Below are 4,072 nucleotides of genomic sequence, written 5' to 3'. Positions count from 1 at the left end.
GAGTCCAACTCAAGTCAGGGGTGAGGTGTGTTTGTGTGTATGTGTGTGGGTTTGTGGGGGTGTACCCTCTCCTCTGAGCCCCTCCTACCCGGCCCACCCACCTCACGCAACAACAGAAAGGTACAGGTGGTGTCATTGTGGCCGTGTAACAGTGATTGAAGCTGACTACACCTTTCACCCCACTGTTGGAGGGGGAAATAGAAATCAATATGGCCTATGATGAGGAGACTCGATGGAGCAGAAAGAAGGGATGTAGGGATGGATGAGGGGGGTGCGGGGGGGTCTTGATAGATGGGTGGTTAAGGACCCTGATGATGGCTGGTTAAGGAGCCTGATGGATTAATATTTGCGATTTCCAGAAATGAGCCAGATATTTGACTGTCGAAACAACATGAGAACATTTACCTCCTCCTCTCTGAGCGAGGTGAGGTGAGGAAGATATCCGCCATGGCTGGCTGCAGCCTTCATATTCAGCCTGGGATCATTCATTGTAGATATTGTCCAAGAGAAGCCTGCTGTGTGCTCTCTGTGTGAGAACTACAAGTCCATGGACAACTGGTCTCCCTCTGCACCTTCCCCCCTTTTATTTTTGTGAAACGCTTAATCCTCTTCCCCTCCCCCTCCAATCCAGACCATCCACTCTAACGGAACCCCCTTTCTACGTTATTCTCCGTGCACATTATTTTTTTTCTGTCACTGGGGGCCCACTTTCCCCGCCCACTCCCCTAATTTTAGCTTGAAACTAGAATAGCGGAGCCAAGAAATAGTTAATCCAGGGCTGCTTTTATGATTGGCCGCTGTATACAGCGCTTGAGCCACCTTGAATGAGAGACAGGGGTAACTAGGCAACTTCAGCGGCGGTAAAATAATTTTTAAAATAAGATAAAAAAATAAGATATGTCCACGAAACACTGAAATAGTAAAATTGTCGAAAAATGAGAGGCGACCCAATGTGATTTTATTGCGTGCGTGTCCGGCAAATGGAATTAAGGAATGGATTTTTTTGTCTCTAAGAAGCGAAAACAGATCGCGCAAACGAACCGGAACCTGATTTGGATTAAAACGGTTAAACTGGAAATTTCAGCATAGCTGTCATATGAAAGGGTAAGTGTCAGAGCTGTAGTAAACATATTCTATATTATAGGCTATTTTACAATCAAGTTGGGGTTAGGCTATGTTATGTGATGCTAAAGAGCTCACCTACACGTTTTTTGCCTTGATTTCTGATGAGAATTGTTGTTAGAACTGTCTATTTAGGTGACCGACTGACAATAATTCGATTTCAGAGATGAGGCTTTATCATTATGTAGCCTAGGCTATTTCTCTGAATTGAATGTTGCATTGCTGTAGCCTACATACCGGATCCTCTGTTAACCAGTCGCAGTTGGCCGGAATAAAATGCGCACAGACACATTTCCATAATTTTAATTTGAAAGTTGTCTGACTCATATTCTGATGCAGTATGACAGGGGATCATTTTAAGAATAGACTTTAATTTCAGGGGAACCACACACACCAGCTCCGTCCAAGGTCCCCTGTTGGAATGACAAGCCCCCTTCATGCAGATTAAGCACTCCAAACGCTTCACCGGGAGCGTTTTCAATTTGAGTGGATATTTGTATATAGGAAATCGAAATGAAAATACATTTGACAGTAGACGTGTGTTGAACTTAATGACAGATAGGTTACCCTTGTTGCAGTTCAAGCTATGGTACTCGAACAGTATGCTCACCAACTATAACGGTCTGTGTATGCATCCGTTTGAATCGGGATGCAGCGTGCGGTACCTGTGGATGGAACCGAAGCGCTCAATGATGCCGGGAAATCATAGAATATGCTTGGGGTCTAGGCCTACTAATCACGGTTCATTGTTGTGAAAAATGTTGGTGTTTGGGGGAGCTTTCATGCGCGCTTGGGGGTTGTCTCTGCTGCTTCACCGCGTCAAATCACCCCTTAATTTATGGTCGTGTCTTCTCCTAGAGAGGGAGTTGTGGGTGGGCTGTGTGGAGTTTTATAGGTTAGTGTGTGGAGTCGAGATGTTCTATTTGGATTCTGTTGAAATATAATTAACCAGAAATTCCTCATGCTTTAGACCTTTTATTGATGGCCTATAAATGATCAATATCATATTTATATGTGATGGGCGAGACTTTGAAAAGAACCAGACTCAACCAGACATTTTCTTGAGGAAAAAATAACGACCAACCAACCCACCCATCCATCCTTTTGGCTGGCACTGGACAGAGAATGGGCAGTGAGCTCAGTGTAATTGTTCATTGGACTATCAATAATCAGTTCCTACATGGAGGAGACCGTAGAAGATTGAACCATATGTACAGTATGGTGGTCAGTGGTGTCTGCATCAACAGGTCATTTGAACGAGTAGCTCAACCAACCTTTCAACCAGCGATGACCTCGAAGACAAGTGATAGGAAAAAGGCATTACTTGAGTGGCTGGCTGGTGTCAGACTGCTCCAGATAGCAGTGGCACAGACTGAATTAGATTCTAACAGCTAATGATGTGAACAACAGAGTGATTGATTGGTTTAGAGGCCTGAGGCCCTGTTTGTGGTGTGGCTCCACTGTTTATCCACAAAGAACAGTGTCACTGATGTAGCACTGCAGGGGGCAGAGTGGCAGGGTTCAGGGGTGTCTTCCTGTATAATCTGCCAAACTCAGTAAATGCCTTTAAAGAAAAGTCCTGCTACCCATCAGAGCTGAAGCAGTGCACACGCGTGCCTTAACCCATAACGCAAACCCTAAACTTAAACATAACTCCTAACCCTAATCCTAACCCCTTAGTTCAAAATAGGTTTTGCCGTCACGGGTACGAGGTAGAATTTTCCTTGTTTTACTATCCTTGTGGGAACATTTGGGGATTTTAGGTTCCCGCAAGGATAGAAGAACCCCCCCCATTCAGTTTAATGCAGCAGTCCCATAACAGTTCCTTGCAATCCTCTGGTGGGTTGTGAGGCTTAGATGGTACGGCACAAAAACATTGAAGATTATTAACTTCTGCAGCAAGCAGATCTTTGTTGCCCTCCCTGTGGAATGTAAACTCCTGACAGCCAGGCAGCAGCACCAGGGAGGGAGTATGGGAGCTGTGCTAACGGATTAAGACTGTAATGCCTTTCCCCAATCTGAAACTAGTGTAAAAAGAAAAAGGGTGAAATAGGATGTTCTCTTTTTACATTTCATGTTGTTTCCCTGAAATCTGATGTTACAAGAATGAACAACGTAGCCTACCTATCCTGTTGGTTGTTGTTCCGTGAAGCACGCTCCCAATGCTTGCTTGTTTTTGTTACTCTTCTCCACTTTTCCAAAGTGATGTGATTCTTCTTTTGTCCTTCTGAAAGCTTTCTTAAATCTGATGTTTTCTCTTCTGTATGGTTACTGCAGTAGCATTACCTCAAATTGAACTCCCACAGGACTCCTCCCGTAAGGCCCTGCGGTGCTGCATCTTCAAGAGCAATGGAAACATAGACACGAACATGTAGGGCTGTATAGAGGAACGTTGTCGCTGCAGCGGCCTGAATCTTTTAGAAGGATTTAATTCACTGAGCTAGCTCAAATAAGAATGAACTCTCATTGTGCTCGTATCCCTCTCCCGACCTTGCTTGTCACCATGAAAGAAGATGTTAGCCAAGTGGACAGGTGCAGGTTAGGGGTGAAAAGGAGGCAGACATTTTAGATTAGGTACAATGCAGCACTTTGTTCAGATTAAGTGAATTGTGGGAGTTTGTTTCAGGCAGGTGTTTGGTTGGCGTTATGTCATCATGACAGGTGCTTCCGTCCTCAAATAAAAGTTTGGTGGGAATCACTGGACAGAAGGAATAACATAGTGGCTTACTAAGACATATTACAAATCGTGTGGTAAATGAAAACATCTTGAGATATTTATCTGGATTAGGCTATTTTGAGTATAGTTTGTTTTAAATGATCCAAATCAAAGTATCCTACATTTTCTATGATGGGAGTTTGAATGATGAGGTCAGCTGATCCCAAATCTGAAGACTGTGTCTGAAACAAATGGTGTAGAAAAGTCACAAACATTATTATTTTATTGTGCAGA

At 43.8% G+C, this 4,072-nt stretch overlaps 1 protein-coding gene across 2 annotated transcripts in view; it reads left to right on the top strand.

The window, feature by feature from the left end:
• Positions 1-645: 645 nt before the first annotated feature.
• dab1b (DAB adaptor protein 1b) overlaps positions 646-4,072 on the top strand; it is a 77,279-nt gene continuing 73,852 nt past the window's right edge. For both annotated transcript variants that reach the window (XM_042328860.1, XM_042328859.1), the window contains exon 1: positions 646-1,104. The gene's annotated coding sequence lies outside the window, so the exon portion shown is untranslated. The remainder of the gene's footprint in view (positions 1,105-4,072) is intronic.

The sequence above is a fragment of the Oncorhynchus tshawytscha genome, linkage group LG10 (assembly GCF_018296145.1).
Source record: "Oncorhynchus tshawytscha isolate Ot180627B linkage group LG10, Otsh_v2.0, whole genome shotgun sequence".
NCBI classification, from domain to species: Eukaryota; Metazoa; Chordata; class Actinopteri; order Salmoniformes; family Salmonidae; genus Oncorhynchus; species Oncorhynchus tshawytscha.
The sequence above is the reverse complement of the archived record's forward strand: the minus strand, read 5'-3'. Positions and strand labels throughout refer to the sequence as shown.